Source organism: Schistocerca piceifrons, chromosome 5 (assembly GCF_021461385.2).
Source record: "Schistocerca piceifrons isolate TAMUIC-IGC-003096 chromosome 5, iqSchPice1.1, whole genome shotgun sequence".
NCBI lineage: Eukaryota > Metazoa > Arthropoda > Insecta > Orthoptera > Acrididae > Schistocerca > Schistocerca piceifrons.
Window position 1 is genome coordinate 622,196,647 of NC_060142.1, and position 24,235 is coordinate 622,220,881.

The following is a 24,235-nucleotide window of genomic DNA, read 5'->3' on the forward strand; positions in this document are numbered from 1 at the left end:
TTCTGTGTTTCTATTTGCTTGTTTTCTATTTGCATTAAACGATTTTGTTTTGCTTTTGATTAATTCAAGTAATTAATGTAATGTAATCAAACTACAACGTAAGATGATTTTGAAGATTGAAGTAAGTCGAACACAGATGAAATTAGTTACGCCTATATAAGCTATGTACAACTTACTTATGTCGTTTCCTACTTCTTTTTACGCGTCCACCTGAGTTACTACTCTGCTATTCACAATCAAGTGTGTCGAACGAGGCGCGGGAAAAACGAGCACTTAAATTTTTCTGTGCGAGCCCTGATTTCTGTTATTTTATCGTGATGATCAATTCTCCCTATGTAGATATGTGCCCACAGAATGTTTTCGCAATCGGAGGAGAAAATTGATGATTGAAATTTTATGAGAAAATCCCGTCGCAATGAAAACGCATTTGTTTCAGTGATTGCCACTCCAATTCACGTATTATGTCTGTGGCACTATCCCACCTATTTCGCGATAAAGAAAAACGAGTCGCCCGTCTCTGAGCTTTTTCGATGTCATCCGTCAGTCCCACCTGATGCTGATCCCACACCGCACAGCATTACTCCAGAATAGAGCGGCCAAGCGTGGTGTAAGCAGTCTCTTTAGTAGATCTGTTGCACCTTCTAAGTGTTTTGCCAGTGAATCGCAGTGTTTGGTTTGCTCTACCCACAACATTATCTACGTGATCGTTCCTATTTAGGTTACGTGTAATTGAAATCCCTAAATATTTAGTTGAATTTACAGCCTTCAGATTTGTGTGACTTATCGCGTAATCGAAATTTAGCGGACTTCTTTTAGTACTCACGTGAATAACTTCAATCTTATCTTTATTCAGGGTCAATTGCCGCTTTTGGCACCAGACAGATATCTTATCTAAATCATATTGCAATTCGTTTTGGTTGTCTGATGACTTTACAAGACGGTAAATCAAGTCGGCTGATTGCCACGCAGGAGGACCTGGGTTTGATAACAGGCCGGATGGAGGATTTTATCCACCCAGAAAGTAGCTGAAGTGTTGTCCTCATCATCGTTTCATCATCATCGACAACCAAGCTGCTCAAGTGGCGTCACATAAAGACATGCACTAGGCGTCTGAACAACTCTAGGTGGCAGTCTAAAATGGTTCAAATGTCTCTGAGCACTATGGGACTTAACATCTGTGATCATCAGTCCCCTAGAACTTAGAACTACTTACACCTAACTAACCTAAGGACATCACACACATCCATGCCCGAGGCAGAATTCGAACCTGCGACCGTAGAAGTCCCGCGGTTCCGGACTGAGCGCTTAGAACCACTAGATCACTGCGGACGGCAGGTGGCAGTCTCTCGCCCAATAAGGTCATATGATCATTTCAAGAAATGGTTCAAATGGGTCTGAGCACTACGAAACTTAACATCTGAGGTCATCAGTCCCCTAGAACTTAGAACTACTTAAACCTAACTAACCTAAGGACATCATACACATCCATGCCCAAGGCAGGATTCGAACCTGCGATCGTAGCGGCCGCGCAGTTCCAGACTGAAGCGCCTGGAACCGCTCAGCCACACCGGCCGGCCGTTACTTTATCACTGATCTAGTTTTTACGTGTACGCAAAGGAGAGGACAACCTTCTCAAGTTACCTCATTGCAGTACACGATACCAGTGATCTCGATAGCTGCAAATAAAAGGGATTAGTCTTTGCCGCGAACGGTTTATTCCTAATATATCGTCTTTCAGGTACGTATTCGACGCCGCAAGTGCCAACAGTGGTTGCTAGAGAACCACCATTCACAATATGTTGACCAATGGCTATCAAGTCACGTTCTGTGGTGGGCCATAGTTCCGATGGGAAAGACTTCCATTTCCCTTAATGCAGGTGAGCTGTCGCTCCCTTTACGATGCATGGAAAGAGGAACTGCGCGAAAAAAGTTCCACTAAAGCCACCTTCGTGTAGTTTTTGTTGCCCAGACTGGAGTTAATGCTCAAAAATAATCGTATTTTATATCCAACATCATCCTAAACCATTCTGTCAATAGTTGTCATAATACAAAGGCTGACTGCCTGTTGTTACCTTAAAAAACATAACATGTGATCAATTTAATTTTATACATTGAAAACTATCTCCCTTGATAGCCTGTATTCTTTTCCGTCCCGGGTTCGAAACCAGCCACTACTTAAATTTTCATTAATAATCAGCACTGGAGGCCGAAGACTTCCGGCGTAAGAAGTCAGCCTCATTCTACCAACGGCCTTCTCAAAGAAGGCGGAGGAGTGGACAGATGTTCAAGGCACTTCTTGTCCTTAAGGTTGTGAAACTGCCCTAAAGGCGGAAGTATCAGCAATGATCAGCGGCATAAGGATGCACAAGACAATGGAAACAACCATATTAAAGACACATAGCGTCTATCCACAGGACATGTGGCCTGTAAGTGAGAAAGTGTCATGATGATCTCTCTGTCGCCAAGATATTCCGTAATAGTCCCCCATTCGGGTCTCTGGGAGGGGACTGCCGAAGAAGAGGTGACCACGAGAAAAAGATTGAATAACGACGGAAATGATAACCTTCTACCAGTCGCAGTCTGGAAAGTCAGAAACCTGAACGATGTGGAAAACTAGAAAATATGAAAAGGGAAACGCAAAGGCTCAATCTAGGCAAGGAATGAGAGAGGGGAAATACAAATTGACTTCTGTGATAAAGTTCAGCTGGTAATAATGAATATCAGAAGATAAGCAGTTATATGTGGGAAACGCCGTATTACATAGCAAGATTTCAGGTAGATTACATCATGAGAAGACAGAAATTCCAAAATGAGATGCTGGATTGAAAGGCATACCGAGGAGCAGATAATGACTGAGATCACAATGTAATAGTGATGAGGAGTAGGCTAAAGTTCAAAAGATTATTCAGGAAAAATCAGCACGCAAAGATGTGGGATAAGGAAGCAATAGAGAATCACGAGATATGCTTGAAGTTCTCTATGGCTATAGATGCAGCAATAAGGAAAAGCTCAGGACGCAGTACAGTTGAAGACAAATGGACTTCTCTAAAAAGAGCAATTACGGAAGTAGGAAAGAAAAACACAAGCAAAAAGGAGGTAACTACGAGGAAACGACGGCTAACAGTAGAAATAATTCAGTTGATCGATGAAAGATTGAAATACAAAAATGTTCAGGGGAGTTCAGGAATACAGAAATACAGGTCGCTGAGTAATGAAATAAACCGGTCTAAGGCGCTGCAGTCATGGACAGTGCGGCTGGTCCTAGCGGAGGTTCGAATCCTCCCTCGGGCATGTGTGTGTGTGTTTCTCCTTAGGATAATTTAGGTTAAGTAGTGTGTAAGCTTAGGAACTGATGACCTTAGCAGTTAAGTCCCATAAGATTTCACACACATTTGAACATTTTTTGTTATGAAATAAACAGGAAGTTCACGGAAGCCAAGAAGAAATTACTGCAGGAAAAATGTGAAGAAACTGATAGAGAAATGACTGTCGGAAGGACTGCCACAGAATGTAGGAAAGTCAAAATAATATTCTGTGAAATTAAAAGCAAGGGTGGTAACACTGAGAGGGCAACGGGCATTCAACTGTAAAATGCACAGCAGCGAACCGATAGGTGGAAAGAGAACATTGACGGCCTCTATGGGGAGAAGATTTGTCTGATGTGATAGATGAAGAAACAGGAATCGAGTTAGAAGAGGTAGGGGATCCAGTATTAGAATCAGATTTCCAGAGAGCATTGTAGGACTTAAGATCAAACAAGGCAGAAGGGATAGATAACATTCCAGCAGACTATCTATTATCATTGGGGGGAAGTGGCAACAAAACTATTATTCACGTTAGTGTGTAGAACGTACGAGTCTGGCAACATATCATCTGATTTTCGGAAAAATATTAGCCACACAATTCTAGAGAATGCAAGACCTGGCAAGTGTGAGAATTATCGCACAGTCAGCTTAATAGTTCATGCATCCAAGTTCCTGACTAGAAAATTGACGATGTATTAGATGACGATCAGTTTGGATTTAGGAAAGGTAAAGGCATGAGAGAGGCAATTCTGACGTTGTGGTTGATAATGGAAGGAAGACTAAAGAAAAATGAAGAGGTGTTCATAGTGTTTTTCGACCTGGAAAAAGCGTTCAACAACGTAAAATAGTGCAAGATGTTTGACATTCTGAGAAAAACAGGGGTAAACTATAGGAAGAGACAGGTAATATACAACATCTACAAGAGCCAAGAGAGAATAATAAGAGTGGACAAGCAAACACGGAGTGCTTCGATAAAAATGGACGCAAGACAGGATTGTAGTATTTCTGCGCTGCTGGACTGTACATCGAAGAAGCAATGATAGAAATAAAAGAAAGGTTCAGGAGAGGAATTAAAATTCAAGATGAACAGATATCAATAATACGATTCGCTGACGTCATTGCTATTCAGAGAGATATTAAAGAGGAATTACATATTCTGCGGAATGGAATGAACAGTTTAACGAGTACTGAGTATGGACTGAGAGTAAATCGAAGGAAGACAAAAGTAATGAAAAGTAGCAGAAATGAGAACATTTAGAAAACTAACATCAGAATAGGTAGTCACGAAGTAGACGAAATTAAGGAATTCTACAACCTAGGCATCTAGTCAGCAAAATAACCAATTCCGGAAGGAGAAAGGAGGACATCAAAAGCAGAATAGCACTGCAAAAAGGGTATTCCTCGCCAAGTCAACTCCTCTAGTATCAAACATAGGCCTTAGTTTGAGGAAGGTGTGACGTCGGTGGCATTTGTTACGTCATATACAAAAAATTACTTATATATTTTATATATTTTAATTTTTAATTTATCGGCATGCTTCTTTCTCTCAGGTATATTGTCTTTTCTTATCACTTTTACATACGTGCATAGGTAAATATGAAACGGGTCCTTGGAGAGCCTCAGTCATTCATGTACCAACTTTAGATTTTGAACGTGATGACTAAAATATAGTTGCTGTTAACTGAATTGAATGTAATTTTGTTAATTTCAATTTATTGATTGCAAAGCAAGGCTTGAGAGAATTTCGATTGTTGCCATGGAGCGGCCAAGATAAAACTTACTGAACTCGTGGGATCTGTATAGTTTAAGAACATGAACTTTAACGTAAATTAATTATCTGTTGCATTTTAAAAAGGTTCTTATAACGAAATCTCTCGCATTTACAGTTACTGTTAGCACCTTGAAAAATAATTAATACTTCGGCGCGTAATGGCCGACCAGAGGCTGCATCGGAAGATGAGCTTCTCGCAGAGCAAATTACTGATAAAAATGCTTCTTAAAAATAGTTAGCCACTGCGAGCATTTGAGGTGACAACTGTTACAAGGAAATGCATTTTGTAATAATAATAAGTTTATTTAAGCAGAAATACGAATAACTTGCATAAATTATGTGTATCCGCTCAATGGCTGCCTTCCGTACCACGAAACAAAACAGTGTCTGTCCCATAAAATACGTCCTTCCTCCTCGGCCGTACAATCGCGTGTCTTTCGATCCTTTTTTATTTTCATAGACATTAAACAAAGATGCTACTCTTAAATTATCGCTGCATATCAGTTGTTTCAAGAACATTAACTATATGTTTTATATTCATAAAATACTTAATTACGGTTTACAACCGATAAAAATGTCAAACTTTATGTGACGTACTGTCACAAAGACATTTTTGAGAGTCTACGTTTGGAGCACAGCTGTACATGGTAGCGAAACATGGACTGTGGGAAAATTGGAAGCATTTGAGATGTGGTGCTGCAGACGAACGCTGAAAATCTGGTGGACTGACAAGGTAAGGAATGACGATGTGATAGATGACGATCAGTTCTGCGCAGAATCGGAGAGGAAAAGAATATTTGGAAAACACTGAGAGGGAGAAGGGAGCGGACTGTACGACATCTGTTAAGACTTCAGGGTATGACTTCCTTGGTACTATAAGGAGCTGTAATGGGTAAAAACTGTAGAGGAACACAGAGATTGGATTACATCCAGCAAATTATTGAAGATGTTGGTTGCCAGCGCTACTCTGATATGTAAAAGCTGGTACAGAAGAGTAACTGGTAGTGGGCCGCATCAAACCAGTCAGAAGACTCTCAAAGAAATTCTATTCCTTGAACGAATATTTCAGTGAACAGTGGAGTCTACTATGACGTGAAATTTCCTGGCCTGTTATGTGGTGGACTGGGACTTGAACCATTCGTTTCGCAAGCAACGTTCTTATTCAGAATGAGATTTTCACTCTGCAGCGGAGTGTGCGCTGATATGAAACTTCCTGGCAGCTTAAAACTGTGTGCCCGGCCGAGACTCGAACTCGGGATTTTTGCCTTTCGCGGGCAAGTGCTTTACCATCTGAGCTACCGAAGCACGACTCACGCCCGGTACTCACAGCTTTACTTCTGCCAGTATCTCGTCTCCCACCTTCCAAACCTTACAGAAGCTCTCCTGCGAACCTTGCAGAACCAGCACTCCTGAAAGAAAGGATATTGCGGAGACATGGCTTAGCCACAGCCTGGGGGACGTTCTTATTGACCGAGCTATCCCTAAAATCGCGATACTTAGAGTCTTCGCAAATTCCTTCTCGCAGGAGTACTAGTAAGGTATGCTGGAGAGCATCTATGAAGTATGGAAGGTAGGAGAGAGGTACTAGTGAAAGCAGAACTAGGAGGGCAGGTGATGAGTCGTGCTTCCGTAGATCGCTCGGTGAGAAATGAGGCCGCTCCCTGTGGGGTACCGTGCGCCACTTCCAGTCCGGCACACAAATTTAATCTATCAAATGTTCCAATATTTTGTTCACGTGTGCGAACAAAGGAAACCGAAACAGTGGTACGCGTTTTACAAGTCCATTCCACTGTATTTAGTGTCGAGCACGCGATGAGGAGAGAAGCATGTGCACTGCTGTGCTCCATCGCATACTGTACTCTGCGGACAACGCAGTAATATTGTCGTAGCTCATCAGATCACTGATATGATAACAGCGTGTACACTAGCAGATGATGCCTTCTATCCATTCGTTCCACACACGTGTCATTATCGCAGTGGTATCCGCTGAACGATACGAAAGATTAAAGCAATATTACGTTCGTTCCCATAAAGTTATATTGCCTTAATGAACTAAATCGCTTGCTGGTATTGCAGTCTTTCCAATGCTTACACGAAGTTTCCATTTTGTATAACGGCTATTGACTAACTCCTTACCTACGTGAGTTTACACCTATTTGATTCGCGATAGAGTCAAGTGTTCTCCTGCACAGCATGGGCTGTTTTATTATCACTGAACTTCTATTTCATTTCCACATTGTCCCACAGCTTTTGCATTTAAATGTTCAAATGATACCGTATTACAATGCGATAGCTAATTCTGGAAATTTATAAACAGAGCCGGCCGGAAGGGCCGAGCGCTTCTAGGCCTACAGTCTGGAAACGCGCGACCGCTACGGTCGCAGGTTAGAATCCTGCCTCGGGCATGGATATGTGTGATGTCCTTAGGTTAGTTAGGTTTAAGTATCTCTAAGTTCTAGGGAACTGATGACCTCAGAAGTCAAGTCCCATAGTGCTCAGAGCCATTTGAACCATTTATAAACAGACTCAGTATTAATAACATTATCTCCTCTAGGAATAAAGCAGTAAGTTATGTCATTCGTATCTACGTCAGAGAGGCAACTCAATCTTCGTCTAGCGGAACTTACAAGCTATCGTGACGCTTTCGTACCATGAGGAGCGGTAAACATACGTCGCGACACTTAATTTAAATAAATATATTGCCATGAAAAACATAGAATAAATAGCTTAGAAACAATATAATAGGTAATACATATTAGCAAAATCCTTTTTTTTTTCTTGAATCATCAGTGTCCTGACTGGTTTAATGCAGCCCGCCACTAATTCCTTATCTGTGCCAACTTCTCTATCTCATAGTAACACTTGTAACCTACGTCCTCAATTATTTGCTGGATGTGTTCCACTCTCTTTCTTCCTCTACAGCTTCCTCTAGAACCATTGAACCTACCCCCTGATGTCTTAACAGTTATTCTACCATGTGGTGAAAGTCTTACGTGAATTCCATTCCTAGCCGATTATGATTAAAACCTCCACATTCTTTACCTTACCAATCCACATGATTTTCAACATCCGCCTGCAGCACCACATCTCAACTCATTCGATTCTCTTCTGTTCCCTTTTTCCCATAACTCATGTTTCACTATCACACAATCATATGCTCCAAACGTACATTCTCAGAAATTTCATCCTCGGATTAAGAACTATGTTCTTGGCGAAGAATGCCCTTTTTCCAGAGCTAGTTTGCTCTCTACATAATCCTTGTTCCGTCCGTCATGACTTATTTTGCTACCTAGGTAGCAGAATTCCTCAACTTTGTCTACTTAGTGATCCCCATCTCTGGCGTTAAGTTTCTCGTCGTTGTTCTTTCTTCTGCCTCTCATTAGTTTCGCGTTTCTTCGACCTATTCTCAACCCATACTCTGTACCCATTACACAGTTCATTACTGTCGACAGATCTTGTAATCCTCCTTCATTTTCAGTGAGGATACCAATACCATCAGCTAATTTTATCAGCGATACCATTTCACCATGATCTTTAATTCCTATCTTGAACCTATCTTATTTCCATCTCAGCTACATCGATGTACAGATGGAACCGTAGGGACAAATGACTACATCCATGTTTACACACCGAGCGAGGTGGCGCAGTGGTTAGACACTGGACTCGCATTCGGGAGGACGACGGTTCAATCCCGCGTCCGGCCAACCTGATTTAGGTTTTCCGTGATTTCGCTAATTCGCTCCAGGAAAATGCCGGGATGGTTTCTTTCAAAGGGCACGGCCGACTTCCTTCCCCGTCCTTCCATCATCCGATGAGACCGATGACCTCGCTGTCTGGTCTCCTTCCCCGAAACAACCAACCAACCAACTATGTTTACGCACGTTTAATCCGTACACTTCGTCCTCCGTCTTCCACTCTTATTGTTACCTCTCGGCCCTAGTACATGTTCTATATTAACCGCTTTCATGTAGATAACCCCAAAATTTCTCAGAACATCTTCCACCATTTGACATTTTCGAACGCTTTCTCCAGGTCGTCAGATCTTGTAACTGTGTCTTCGTTTTTCTTTAGTCATACTTCCATTAACAACCGCAACATCAGTAATGCCTCTCACACGCCTCGCTTTTTCTACGGCCAAACTGATCGTCGTTCAACACATCCTCTATTTTCTTTTTCATTCTTCTGCGTATAATTTTTGCCAGGAACTTTAAGGCATGTACTGTTAAACTAACTATTCGGTAATTCTGACAGCTGATGAATCAGAAAAAGAGGCCAAACGGACTATATTCCTGCCATACTGTAGAGCAAATAGCAGTGAGTTAGGACGTCTGCTGCAGAAACATGAGCTAAGACCAGTGTTCCGGCCCGCCCCCAATCTACGAGATATGTTGCGCCCTGTTAAAGACGACATTGCTCTTCGAATGTTCGGTGTGTATGGTGTACCCTGTGAATGTGGCAGCATGTATATTTGACAGACAATTCGCACGGTTGCGGAGCGTTGTACTGAGCACAAGCGCCATATAAAACAAAGGGAGCTTGACAAGTCGGCCAAAGCGGAGCATTGCCTAGAAAACGGACATAAGATACAGTTAAAAATACAAAAGTGTTGGCTCGTGCTTCTACATATTGGGACTCCGTTATAAAGGAAGTGGCCGAGATTCGCTTAAACAACAACAATAGCAGTTTCAAACGTGGCGCCTCCCCCTGGCACTACCTGACGTCACCGGTGCTGCCACGAGCTGCCCGGGTCGACTCACGCGCGCGCGCCTCTTTGGATCGATCTGACTGGCTGCTGATGATGTCATCATGCCTATATAAGCGAGAGACCGTAACAGCCCCGGCAGTCAGTGAACTCATGACTACGATAGCGGGGATGGCCATTGAAAGCTCGAACATTTTATTCGAATTGACGAGGCTGGAAAACCGAAAACGTTTTATTCAAGGTAATGAAAGATTGCGTGATGAGATAAAATAAATTACTGGGACTGATTATGAACAGGAAATTTTGTATTGGGAAGCTGGAATTATATAGTAGGAAAAGGAAGAGAAGGAAAAGTAGTAGGAGAACATGGACCAGGGGAGGACTGACAAAGTAAGCCACCTGATAGAATTGTTTTCTCAGCATCATTTAATCATCGCTATCCAAAACCGGCGCCGAGGCAACTGCAGTGTACCATGGTGTTGGTGTTGGTCAACTGGATGAACCAAGGTGCTACCAACAGCGTCTGCTGAACGACCATCAGCTAACGTTACTGCGTACAGGCGCCCCTCAACAGGTGTCTGGTTCTTGCACCAATGCTGACTGCTGCTCATCAGCGACGAAGGATGTAATTATCATGCCAGTACTTCAACTGGACGTCCACTGAGTATCGACTTGTGGCCTTTCCAGATGACTCACGTTTTATGCTCAGACCGACAGATGTCCCTTGACGGGTACGGTGTAAACCACCCTGCAATCTGGAGAAAGCCTCATGATCTGGGGAACGTTTTCGTGGCATTCCCTGGGTGATCTCGTCAGTCTGGAAGACACAGTGGAGCAACACAAGTATGCATCCATCCTTGGGGTCAATGTCCACCCCCTACATCCAGTCTGATTCCTCGGAACGATGGCGCCTACCAGCAGGACAAATCAGCGTGCCAAACAGTTCATAGTGTACGATCGTGATTCGAAGGCCACCAGGGAGAATTTTACAGTACTTACCTAGCCACCAAACTCCCGGATATTCACCAATTCGAAAATCTGTGGGACCTCCTCTATCGGGCTGTTGGCGCGATGGGTCCTTGAACGAGAAATCTAGTGCAGCTTGCCACAGCAGTACAGTCAGCGTGTCTCCACGTCACTGTCTGTACCTACCAGCGCCTCAGAGTCTCTTCCTGCACGTTTCGCGCTGCACAATGTGTTTATTCAGGATTTGACAGGTAGTCACGTTTGTTTAAGTCGACAGATTATAAGTCGACTTTTTCTGTTACTGCAAATATTTTACGTTCTTTTCAAATACCTGCCTTTTTAAGATCTATCTTCTAATTTAAAACCCTTAACTAAGCTCAAGAATTTCATTTTCTAAGCTAATTTTCTAAGTATGTCTGTCTGGTTTGCTATCCAAGTCACAATGTCTTAAACTAGCAATAAAAGAGCTAATGTTTTATAGAATTTCAGTAGTGTTTCTTTAGTTGTCTTTCTTTAAATGTGCTGTTTATTTTTCCGTAGTCACCATGAAACTCTACTTTAGTATTGTCTTTGTTTTTATCGTCAACAAAAGAGATGTCGGGTCCAACGTAGTGATTTAGTTGCTCGATTGTTTTACTTTCTGTCACTGTTTTCTATGGCACCTGTATATGACTCATTATTACAGTCTGTCATTTCATTTTCAATATCTTCAAAGATAAATACTCTACGTTGTTGTTCTTCCAAATCTAAGTACACTGTTGTCTTCAGTTGAAATAATTTCGGCTTTTGATCTTAAACTTTGCGTAAAAATTATTGTATATGTGTTATATACAGCTGTTAGAGGTTTATTGTCCTTCAGTTATTGAATCTTTTTGATCTCCATTCTGAAAAAATTAACACGCAAGAGCAGTTGACCAGATTTCCGGTATTCTCGCTTTCTGGAAGCTTAAAGTTAGGAAATGTAAAAATCTCTGTTTAGCTTTGTTCCATTTCCGCTACTGTTAGTACATCCACGCCATTCCCATTACATACATTTATGCTTGTTCCATTAAATTTTGGTCATACGATGGCTTCTTACAGTGTTCTTCCAGTTGTCCTCCCTTGAGTTTATTAATGATTAGTGAACCTTCTCTTGTCTGTTTGAGTGTATGATTGCTATACATACAATTTCTTGTTGTTCGTGCATGTATTTTCTACATCAAATACATGATGTGATTGTCTAACACAGGGTTTACTCTGTTTTCACTTTCATAACAGAGAATGTATCAATAGTAACCTGATCCAGTTTTGATTACGAGATGATCTAATAATTAGTGTGTGTATCCATTAATTTCTTTTTGTTTTGTTTCCTTTCATTTGCCAATAACTACACGTAAATAACAAGACAGCTGAAAACTTTTTCTTGGAGGAAGGAAAGTAAATTTTAAAGTGTTATTGGAAATTTGAAAACCTGAAAGAAGTGCAGAGGCGATGGCGGACAGAATTTGATACTGAACTAACGCCACGTGTAACAATATCGAAATTAAGTGACATATTTGAAAGGGAAGGACATGTGCGTGGTCTAAAGAACGGACGGTGTGGCATGAAGAATTCAATAGCCGAAGAAAGGGGGGTGGATGCTCCAAAGAAGCCCATACGGATAGCTGCGTGAGAATGAGGTTTAAGGAAATCAAGTCCTCAACGCAGTTTAAAGCAAGTGGAAACCCTAAATTACCAGGCTGCTTCACGCGATGATTGAGGACACCGAAAAATCGCCTCGACTTTTGTGAATGGATTTGAGATTATGAACAGCTGTCATTGTTTCGTCTGATGGTTGTACGTTTAAACTGAATGGAGTCATCAATCGGCATAGCTAACTGTACTGAGGCAGATTTAATCACTATATTACGGAAGACAGAGCAGTTAAATATTCCTGGGTTATCCACGTGGTCCGGTATGTTTGTTAGACGACTTGTAGGATAATTCTTTCTCGAAGGAATAGTAACAAGTGTAAAGCACCTCTCTATGTTGCAGGAACGAATTGTACCAGTTGTTCGTATGTTAGACCCAGAGGAAGATTTTATTTATTTATTTTCAAAAAAACGGTACACCGTCATGTTACCATCGTGAAGTCGCGGCAATTTGTGGATGAGGCTTTTGTTGAGGGGTGGATAGGACGACGGAAAAGTGTTAAGTTTCCACGTGGTCTCTCGATCTAACGACGTTAGACTTCAGAATACCGTCTACGTCACAAAGCCACGGACGGTACATGTCATGAGAGAGACGACTGTGGCTGCCTGCGAATCCATTGCAATGTTTCGCAGCACTACAGGAGCTACAAATGCTGGCGTTGGAGGACATTTTGAATATCTTCAATTGTAAAACATCATCAGTAACGTCGTGTCCATGTGTGTGACTTAAAAATTCATAGCTTTTGCTGTTCAAAAATTGTGATCCACTTTGTGGAACACTCTGTGTTTGTCAAGGCTTCGTTTGTGTGCTTTGTTTTACATTCTTATTTTGCAAATCCTCTTTTTCCGTTATATTCAGCTCCTAATTATAGCTCATTGTGTGTATCTTACGTATGTTTCTATCCCTCTTTTAAACCACTTCCGATTTTTCGCTTCGTACACTTCATCTCTCCTCTTTATACCTTTTAACTCTCTGTCCCGGTGCTTCGAAAGCTGTCTTCTGAACAATATTACTTATATCTTCAACCTCTTCATTAACATATTCAGTGATAGGTTTCATTAATAACTGTTCATTTAGTCTACTTTAGTAAAGTGATTTTATGCTTTGTAACTTTTAATAAATGTACTCTGAACGTTGTTTCTTTGTTTCTGTTCGACATGTTACTTCTCCGTTCGTCAAAAAAAAAAAAAAAATAAAAAAAAAAATAAAAAAAAAATAGAATTTAGTAAATAATGGTCGGAAGAGATGTCGCTTACTCGATATACTCTTGTATCTGCAATAAGTAATGATGCTTATTTGTTATTATTAAGTAAGCAACGAATCGCCTTTGACCCAGAGATGACGAGGTACACATGTGAAAATGTAATTTTTTTAAATAAGTGTTAGTAATTGTCACGTTATTAAACATTGAGAACTTTCTTAATTCTTACCTGTTTTGATTCAAAATAATATTCCCCTGTGCGTCATTTACACTGACGTGACGAAAAGTCGTTGGAAAGCGATATGCACATATACAGATAGCGGTAGTATCGTGTGGTGATTCATGTGAAACCGTTCTCGGCGTGTTTATGGCCACGCGACGGGAATTACCAGTCTTTGAACGGGAAATGATAGGTGATACTAGACGCGCGCGATATTCCATTTCGGAAATCGTTAGTGAATCCAATATTCGGAGATCTACAGTGTCAAGAGTGTGCCGAGAATTTCAGACATTACCTCTCAGTACCGACAACGCAGTCGTGCACGGCCACCCATTAATGACGGAGAGCAGCGGCGTTTGAATAGAGTTGTCAGTGCTACACCACATCGCCTGTAGTGCCTCTCCTAGGCTCGTGACCATATCGCGTGGATCCTAGACGACTGGAAAACAATGGTCTGGTCAGATACGTCACGATATCAGTTTCTTAAGAGCTTTTGAGAGTGGCGCAGACCGCAAGAAGCCACGGACTCAAGTTGTTAACAGCGCACTTTGCAAGTTGGTGGTGGATCAGTAATGGTGTGGGTTCTATGTGCATGTATGTAACTGACTGGGTCCTCTTTATTTTCAGCTACTTGGAGATCATTTGCAGCCTTTCATGGATTTCATGCTCGCAATCAACGATGAAAACCTTGGGGACTGTCCACGTTACTCGGCCATAACTGTGTGCTACTGGTTTGGAAACCATTCTGAACAATTAGAGCGAATGATTGGGCCATCCACATCGCCCAACATTAATCTCATCGAACATTTGTGGGACACAATCAACCGGTCAGTTCGAGCACAAAATCCTGTACCATCAACATCTTTGCAGCTATAGACGGCTATAGAGGCAACATGGATAAATATTTCTACAGGGCTCTTCCAAATACCTGTTGAATCCATGTCACGTCAAAATGCTGCACTACCCTCGACAAAAGGAGGACCGACACTATATTAGGAATTATCCCACAAATTTTGGCACCTCACTGCGTATTAAATGCAGGATGGTTCACCACGTTTGAGTTAAAAGCTCCTAGTTATGTCAATCTTACTTTGCTTGTCGATTTAGTTTTACAAAATTTACTGTCCATATATTGCCACTACTGCCATGTAGCCTCTCTTGTACTGTATGTGGGCCTATTTTAGATACTTTTTCTTTGTCCACAAGTATTGCCACTCTTATTTTAGGTCTAGTGTCTTGAGGTACTCCGCTGCAAAGGATCATCACGCTGTTACCCCTCTTTGATCCTTTTGACTATTCCTTTGTTTCCGTTAGAGCTAGCATATCCCTTTCCTTGTTTTTCATTTCCTCGACTAATCCGACTTCTTTATTGCAGAGTTCTATCACATTCTAAACTGCTGTCTTTAAGCTATTCTTCACTCCATATCCTTCCTTCCTGCAGTTTTTTAATGTAGCCGGCAATATGTTTATCAGTCCAGCCATTTATCGCCGGAAGTTTATAAGTACTTCATAATTTTGAGAAGTTGAGTTTACTGGTCTCGTGCGGAATCTTCTTTCCTCACTGAGAGGGAACTGTGATTTCGGATTTTCTTCCCATAGAGAAGCTGCCTTACCTTCACGACGGCTGATGAACCTTATCTATACATCTTAGGCCAATCTCAACTTCGATCACCTTTCCTGTCGAGCAACCTTGCAGTGGACATCTGGATCTTTGGGTTCTCGGCCTTCCTACCATAACGAGATGAGACCCGCAGGAGGGTATATATTCATTATAACTGCTATTTCAGAGTGTCGCAACCTTTAAGCACTCAAATGTGTATGGAGGGCAACGGTGTCTGCAGACGGAGCTGTGTACACTTGCTGGCGATTGCCCTGGTCCAGTGGCGGGGACGAGTTCAGAGAACGGAGAAGTTAGGCCGCCGGCAAGTAGTGGTACTTGGCGCCAGATTGGTCCCGGAATTGTCCGGCGCGCCTAATGCCTTGCGTCCGGGCCGGCTGATTACGGCGACCGTTGCTCGTCGTAAGTATTCATTAGTCGGGCAGAGCTGCACCTCCGGCGGGCACTGGTTGGCGCTCCCCGGGGACTGCCTCATTACCACTGGCTGCTGCTGCCCCGGCCTGCAGTCGGATCACGTGCCGCCCCCTCGCGCCGACCCCTCGCGCCACCCACCGCCGGCCATCGTCAACAGCGCGGCGGGATTGTCCCTCCTCCGGCAGCTCTCATCAACGCCGTAATAACACAGACTCCTCCAAATGGTCCCTCTCGGTGGTGGGGCCTTGTTGCAGGCGCTCCTGCAGGCCCCAAATGGTCATCACAGCACCGCCGGTGAGTTGTAATGGAGAACAGAAAGTGTTTTACTGCACTGAAAGAGGTGACCGCGTAAACGACTGGGTTCTACACTACTTTAAACAATGTCCAGCCAGGGCTATTACACTGACGTTAACGTGTTGTACCGAGAACTGCAAGTTTCACACCTAAACTCTGAGGATATGATAATCACGTACAGAGCATTACATCAGTAAACATAGATTCCATTCTGTCATCCACATTTGTATCTAATGTGATCACAACTCGCGCAAATACATGCTAGATTCCGGTGTGGTACGGAAACAAACAGCATTTTGATGCTGTTTGTTTCCGTACACCACCGGAATCTAGCATGTATTTGCGCGCGTTGTGATCACATCATCAAATTGCCATTTCTAGGAATTTCTAGCAACGCCTGAAAGACGCGGTGTCACTTATGCAGTTTGCCGGCTGGAGCCTGGTACGAAATTATACACATTCCATCGCACTCGAGACATATTCTGTGTCATCTCAGTACTGTGACTGGACTTGTGATTTCCAGTCAGAGAGGTCACAGTTCGTAGTAACGGACGGAAAGTCATCGAGTGAAACAAGTGATTTCTGGCGATCCCCAAGGTAGTGTTATAGGCCCTTTGCTGCTCCTTATCTATATAAACGATTTGGGAAACAATCTGAGCAGCGGTCTTCGTTTGTTTGCAGATGACGCTGTCGTTTATCGACTAATACGGCCATCAGAAGATCAAAACAAACTGCAAAGCGATTTAGAAAAAAATATCTGAATGGTGCGAAAAATGACAGTTTACCCTGAATAACGAAAAGTGTGAGGTCATCCACATGAGTACTAAAAGGAACTCGTTAAACTTCGGTTCCACGGTAAACCAATCTAATGTAAAAGCCGTAAATTCAACTAAATACCTAGGTATTACAATTACGCACAAATTAAATTGGAAAGACCACATAGAAAACGTTGTGGGGAAGGCTAAGCAAAGGCTGCGTTTTTTGACAGGACACTTAGATAATGTAGCAGACCAACTAAGGAGACTGCCTACACTACGCTTGTCCGTCCTCTTTTAGAATACTGCTGCGCGGTGTGGGATCCTTACCAGAAAGGACTGACGGAGTACATCGAAAAAGTTCAAAGAAAGGCAGCATGTTTTGTATTATCGCGAAATATGGGAGAGTGTGTCACAGAAATGATACAGGATTTGGGCTGGAAATCGTTAAAAGAAATCCGTTTTCGTTTCGACGGAATCTTCTCACGAAATTCCAATCATCAACTTACTCCTCCGAATGCGAAAATATTTTGTTGACAGCGACTTACATAGGGAGGAACGATCACCACGATAAAATAAGGGAAATCAGAGTTCGCACGGAAAGATATAGGTGTTCATTGTTTCCGCGCACTATACGAGATTGTAATAATAGAGAATTGTGAAGGTGGTTCGATGAACCCTCTGCCAGGCACTTAAATGTGATTTGCAGAGTATCCATGCAGATGTAGGTAGATGTAGATTATAAATCAGGTTCAGGTCAGCCTAATACTCTTAATTCTTGAACATGTTTTTGATCTTAATAAAAAGCGTGGAATTTTGCAGCATTCTGCCGGCGTTTCCATTAAGGCACCCTTGTTGTGAAGAGAATGAGAACAGATTTTACCACTGTTGCTGCTTTTGGTGGACCATTTGCGTGGGTGAGGCATCAAATAGTACTATAAAGTGTTCCGAATCTAGTACATCCACTAGCGTTCTTCCCATACTGCTGGAATTTCTATAGCCCCACAGCGCATGGTGGCCATTTAAGTCAGTTACCAGCAGAAGGGGTCTTTATAGGGATGCAGCGATTGTTGTTAACTGTTGTTCGTCTGTTGTATGGTGAGGCGAAAATACGCAGCCGTATACCCACCATTTTCAATGGATCGTACAAAGTGTCAGTATTCCTTTTCTTCGACTACTTGGCGCAATCTGACGACCACCCATCCTATTATCATATCCACATGGTTCCAGCAAATGTTCAAATGTTCAGATGTTTGCGAAATCTTATGGGACATAACTGCTAAGGTCATCAGTCCATAAGCTTACACACTACTTAACCTTAATTATCCTAAGGACAGACAAAACACACATGCCCGAGGGAGGACTCGAACCTCCACCTGGACCAGCCGCACAGTCCATGACTGCAGCACCTTAGACCGCTCGGCTGTGATACCAGCAGTTGGACAGTTACGCTGCTTTGTGTTACTGCTCACCGTCTCGTCTTCGAACATTTTGGAGTCTATCTGATCGACGCTGAACACCATAGTGTCACATTCAGTGCGCTAGATTATTCTGGATCTACACCATGAAAACCTCTGTTGTCGGTCAGAGCTGAAAGATGCATGTCAGCATGTATCTGCATCTGCAACATCTGCCAGAAATTCAGCGACTTTCACCAATTTGTCAGAGCCTGCTATTAACTGGCTGTTTAGTACTTCTAGAAAGACCTGTGCCCTCTTTTCTTGCCACACCGTTGTCCTGAGTCCATCTAGTTACCACTTGTTCTTCTGATACTGCACTAGATCCACCTGTTTGTTTCCTGTCGGAAAGAAGCTCTTACAGTCCTTGTTCCAATGATTCGACCATTTCGCAGACTCCAAAAGATAAAAGTTGCAAGTGCAGAAAAAGGACACGTTATCGTGTCTCTACTACATTCCTGAAAAATACCTGAAGCAGTTATATTCATCAGCTGAGTATGCGTAAGAAGATTAAAAAAAGATGAGAAGTCAATGTAGATACACATGTCTCTTTTATTGGCGTAGGAAAAGCCAAGCCTATACAAAATAATGAACAAGTGAGAACACCCCACGCATATTTTTCAAGTAAACAAATATATGAACACACTAAGATTATCATAAATACAGGTACTTCAAGAACAGGTAAGATAACAGTACTTCAATGTGTCAGACAGGGATCTTACGTGTTACCGACTCTTCTTAACATCACTACTGAAGGTCTGATAAGAAACTGGAAGAAGAGATCCATGATAGCACATAGCTGAAAAGGAACCGCTACATATATTCTATGCTCTATGCAGATGATACCCACTGAAGAGCGAAACAAACTCGTACACTCGCCTAATATTGTGTAGGACACCCGCAAGCACGCAGAAGTGCCGCTACACGACGTGGCATGGACTGACTAATGTCTGAAATCTCTGTGTGTCGCCGGCCGGAGAGCCCGTGCGGTTCTAGGCGCTGCAGTCTAGAACCGAGCGACCGCTACGTTCGCAGGTTCGAATCCTGCCTCGGGCATGGATGTGTGTGATGTCCTTAGGTTAGTTATGTTTACTTAGTTCTAAGTTCTATACGACTGATGACCTCAGAAGTTAAGTCGCATAGTGCTGAGAGCCATTTGATCCATCTCTGTATGTCCATCGTTTTAGCGATGGTTGCAGGACTCGACTGTTCGATAGAGGATGCCAAATCAAACACCTTTCAGCCGTCAATTTTCAACCTTATCTTACTGGGAAACCAGTTTTAGCATTTTACTACGCCATCTTCAGGCCCCTGTCTCCTGGAGTTTTCGGTCGACGGGTGATGGTTGAAGTGGCCACTGTAACAAATATCTACTAATACCAGTATTGCTGGCCCCTTTTTTGATCACAACCGAGGTAGATTATTCATACACGTCGGTGAGGGACCTGAAGATGGCGGAGTAAAACGCTGAAACTGGTTTCTCAATAAAATAAGGTTGAAAATTGACGGCTGACAGGTGTTTAATTTGACATCGTCAGTGTCTGAAGTAATACTGGAAGGAACTAACACCGTGAATCCTGCAGTAAAACTACGAGGGGGTGGAGATCTCTTTTGAACAGCACCTTCCAAGACATCCCAGATATGCTCAACAACTTTCCCGTCTGCTGGGGAGTTTGATGGCCAGTACAGGTGTTTAAACTCAGAAGATTGTTCCTGGAGCAACCTTTTAGAAATTCTGGGCGTGTGGGGTGTTGCATTGTCCTGTTGCAATTGCTCGAGTCCGTCGGAATGCACAAATCACATGAATGGAGACAGGTGATCAGACAGGATGCTTACCATGTGTAACCTGTCAGAGTCGTATCTAGACTTGTCAGTGGTCGCATATTACTCCAACCCCACACCGTCACACAGCCTCCAACAGCTGGAAAAATCCCCTTCTGAATTGTAGGGTCCATCGATTCACGAGGTTGTCTCCATACCCATTCACGTCCATCCGCTCGATACAATTTCAAACGAGACTCGTCCGATCAGGGAACACGTCTTCAGTCATCAACACTTCAATGTCGGTGTTGTCAGACTCAGGTGTGGCGTAAATCTTTGTGTCATCAAGGGCGCGCGAGTGGGTCTTTGGCTCCGAAAGCCAATGTCGATGGGGTTTCGTTGAATGGTTCGCATGCTGACACTTCTTGGTGGCCCAACACTGAAATCTCCAGCAATCTGCGGAAGGGTTGTGGTTCGGGGACGTTGAACGATTCTGTCAGCCGTCGTTCGTCCTGTTCCTGAAGGATCTGTTTTCGGCCACAGGGGTGTCTGAGAATTAATATTTTACTGGTTTGGTCAAATTCACAGTACACTCGTGAAATAATCGTACAGGAAAACCCCCTCCTCATCGACACATCGGAGATGGTGTGTCCCATCGCTCGTGCAGAGACTATAATACTACGTTCAAACACACTTAAACCTTGAAAACCTACAATTGTAGCTGCAGTAACCGAACTACCAACCCTGTCAGACACTTGTTTTCTTATATAGGCATTGGAGACTGCAGCGCCGTATTTCGTCTGTTAACCTCTGTATTTCATTACGCATGCCTAAGTCAGTTTGTTTGGCGCTTCAGTGTAGTTGTATTACAAAATGCAGAGTTATATTTACAACACTCCATCCATAAATTACTTTAAGGGGGAAATATACATTACAATCCAATGAAAACTGCTACTGAAACAAAATTTAGGGCCCATCACGGTAAATTTCCAGTTCGATCTAAAATTGTTACGGAAAACAAGTAATTTAGCAAGTGTCTCAGTTATTTAAGTACTGAAATAAATCTCAATGTAGACGAAGACACGGAAAAAACCAAATCTGGGAACACAAGTGGAACTACAAGGTTTGGAACTTTAATAGTGGCAACTATTTATTTACAGCTCGTACAAAATAGACACGTGTTTCTAAGTTTTACTGACCTTCAAAGTAGTCACCGGCATTGTGTATAACCCGTTGCCAGCGATGTGGAAGTCGTAGGATACTCTTAGCAGTGCCAGTTGTGTTAACAGTTCGAGCGGCGCGGTCTATTGCCCGATGAATTTGTAGCAGTTCTCAACGAATGCCGTGAAGTGTTTCCTTCAGTTTAGAAATCCAGTTGAACTCACGAGAGCGTAAGTCAGGGGAGTGGAGTACGTGGTATAGCACTTAGCAGCGCCTTCAGTCAACCAAATCAGTAACAGCTTGCACTCTACGTCCTTGAGCATTGTCCTGCAAAATGCTGATCAGGGCCTGCAGAATATGTCATTACTTCTGTCTCTAAGCTGGTCTTAGGTTCGTAGGTTGTGTTCCATATATGCACAGCATAGAGACAGAGATGATCAAATTTTCTGCAGGACCTGACCATCAATTCGCAGGACAATTCTAAAGGGCGTACAGTGCAAGCTGTTACTGATTTGTTTGACTGATGGGACTGCTAAGTGCTATACCAACTACTGCACTCCCCTGACGTAAGCCCTAGTGAGTCAACTGGATTTCCAAACTGAAGGAAACACTCACGGCATTCGCTTCAGAACAGCTACAAATTCGTAGGGCAACAGACCGCGCCGCTCGAACTGTCAACACAACTGGCACTGCTCAGAGTATCCTACAATTTCCATATCGCTGGCCACGGGTTATACACAATGCTGGTCACTACTATGAAGGTCAGTAAAACTTTGAAACAAGTATCTATTTTGTACGAGCTGTAAATAAATAGTTGCCACTATTAAGGTTCCAACCCTCGTATAAACAGAATTTTTTAAAACTGAAGCCACGAAACTGAAACTGTATAATACAATGGTAGTGCCTATGCTGCTTTATGGCAGCAAATTCAGGACTGAGTGAGGCATTAAAATAACATATAGTCAGCCGAAATGCGATTTTTAAGAAAGAAAATATTGTCCAAGGAGGATCAACACGAAAAATGACCGCTCTGAGCAGAATGTGTATTTTATAATTCAAATGAGAATGTGAAGCTAGCGGGAAGAATAGAGGCAACAGTTCAAGCGGAAGCTTGAAAACAGAATTCGAGTCGATATAAACATGCACAAAGCATAAGGGAAAAAAGAAAAAAAAGAGCAGGGCGACCGAGACAGAGCTGGAGTTATTATGTGAAGTTGGAACAGGAGTCTTGCCTAAGCCCTAAACTGCGTTAGAAGAGGGAGATGCGTAAGAAGTGGATCAATCTCACAGAATAAATTACAAGGAGGCCAATGCCAGACTGAGTCTGACTAATCCTCAAGAAGTATACTCCTCCCAGATAGGAAGTAGTTTTCATTGCCCCGTTTCAAACGAGTCTTGAATATTGGCTCTTAGTCGGGCACCCGTCCCAAGAAAAAATTGCGGGGGAAACACTGAAGGTACAAAGGAAACAGCAGGTCTCGTCAGAGTTTTGTTAGTTTGCAAGCGAGCGTGAAAGAGAAGCTCTTACAAGCCCATATGTTACAAGATAGGTGTTGTTGACGTGATTCACTGATAAACATTACGTGAGGAGTCAACCACTACATCAGGCTGCATTTAACTCGCGAAAAGATCATGGAGGTAAAATCACAGAGATTCGTGTTCACACGCATTCTTACCAACAAACGTTCCTCCCGTGGACCATTCACAACTGAAATAGGAAAGGAGAAATGTAACATTGGTACTCTTCTGTATGCCACCAGTTGTCTTGTGGAGTATGGACGCAGCTGTTGTTTGCTAGTCTTTCGAGTTGTTTGATTCAGTATATCATGCATTTCTGTCCTGTGCCAATATTTTTACTCTGACTAGCATTTGTACATACATCATCATTTCTTTTTCGAATACACTGATGGAAAAAAGTCGTAATACCAATAAATCATTAGTGTTGAGTACGGAAATTTCTAGAATTCATTTGTTTAGGTAACATATTTCAGCGATTATAGTTGTAAGATCACAGGTTAATGTAAGTGCGGCATAAGCCATTGCAAATTTTAAGTCAGCCACACAAGAGTGGCCCCACCATGAGGATGCCAATTAGGTTTACTTTAAGTACACCTTGCAACAATCGCCTGCGTTAGTTTCCTTTGAGGATAAAAGAGGGGAGCTGATGTTACCGAAGAACGTCATAATGCGACAAAGACGCCATTGTCAACACCTCACTGAGTTTGAACGAAGTCATGTATTAGGACTACGAGAAGCTCAATGTTCGTTCTGCGATACTGCAGAAATTCTTGGTAGAAATGTACCCAACACCGCACATTGCAAATGTGACATGCTGGCATATTAATAACCAGTGTAACCGCCAATATGTGTTTGATGCAAGCGCGCAACCAATTAGTTCTGCAGGTGCCGGACATCAGTTTGTGGGAGTTCCATGCCTGTTGCACTTGGTCAGTCAATACAGCTGTTTGTGGATGACGCCGAAGTTCTCGGTCCGATGATGTCGCATGTATGCTCGCTCGGAGACAGATGTGGTGATAGAGCAGGCCAAGGCAACATGTCGACATTTTGTAGAGCGTGTTGTGTTATCACACCTGTATACGGGCGAGCGTTGTCCAATTGGAGAGAACCTCTCAAATGTTTTCCATAAATGGCAGCACAACAGGTCGAATCACCAGACTGACTTACAGGGGACATGGGATAACCACGAGATTGCTTCTGCTGTCGCAGGAAAACGCTCTTCAGACGTGCATCTAGCACGCAAATAGGCTGGTTTCAGGCTCTCAAGTGGCCTCCTTCTTATCACCACACGACCACTTTTTCTCGCTGTGGAATCTTCAGAACTTTGGATTAATGAAGCAGAACAATATTCTAAGCAGAATTGGTGGATTTATATAGAATATATTTCCTGCGCGAAGTGCTACGTGAAGGCGCCTTGTAGG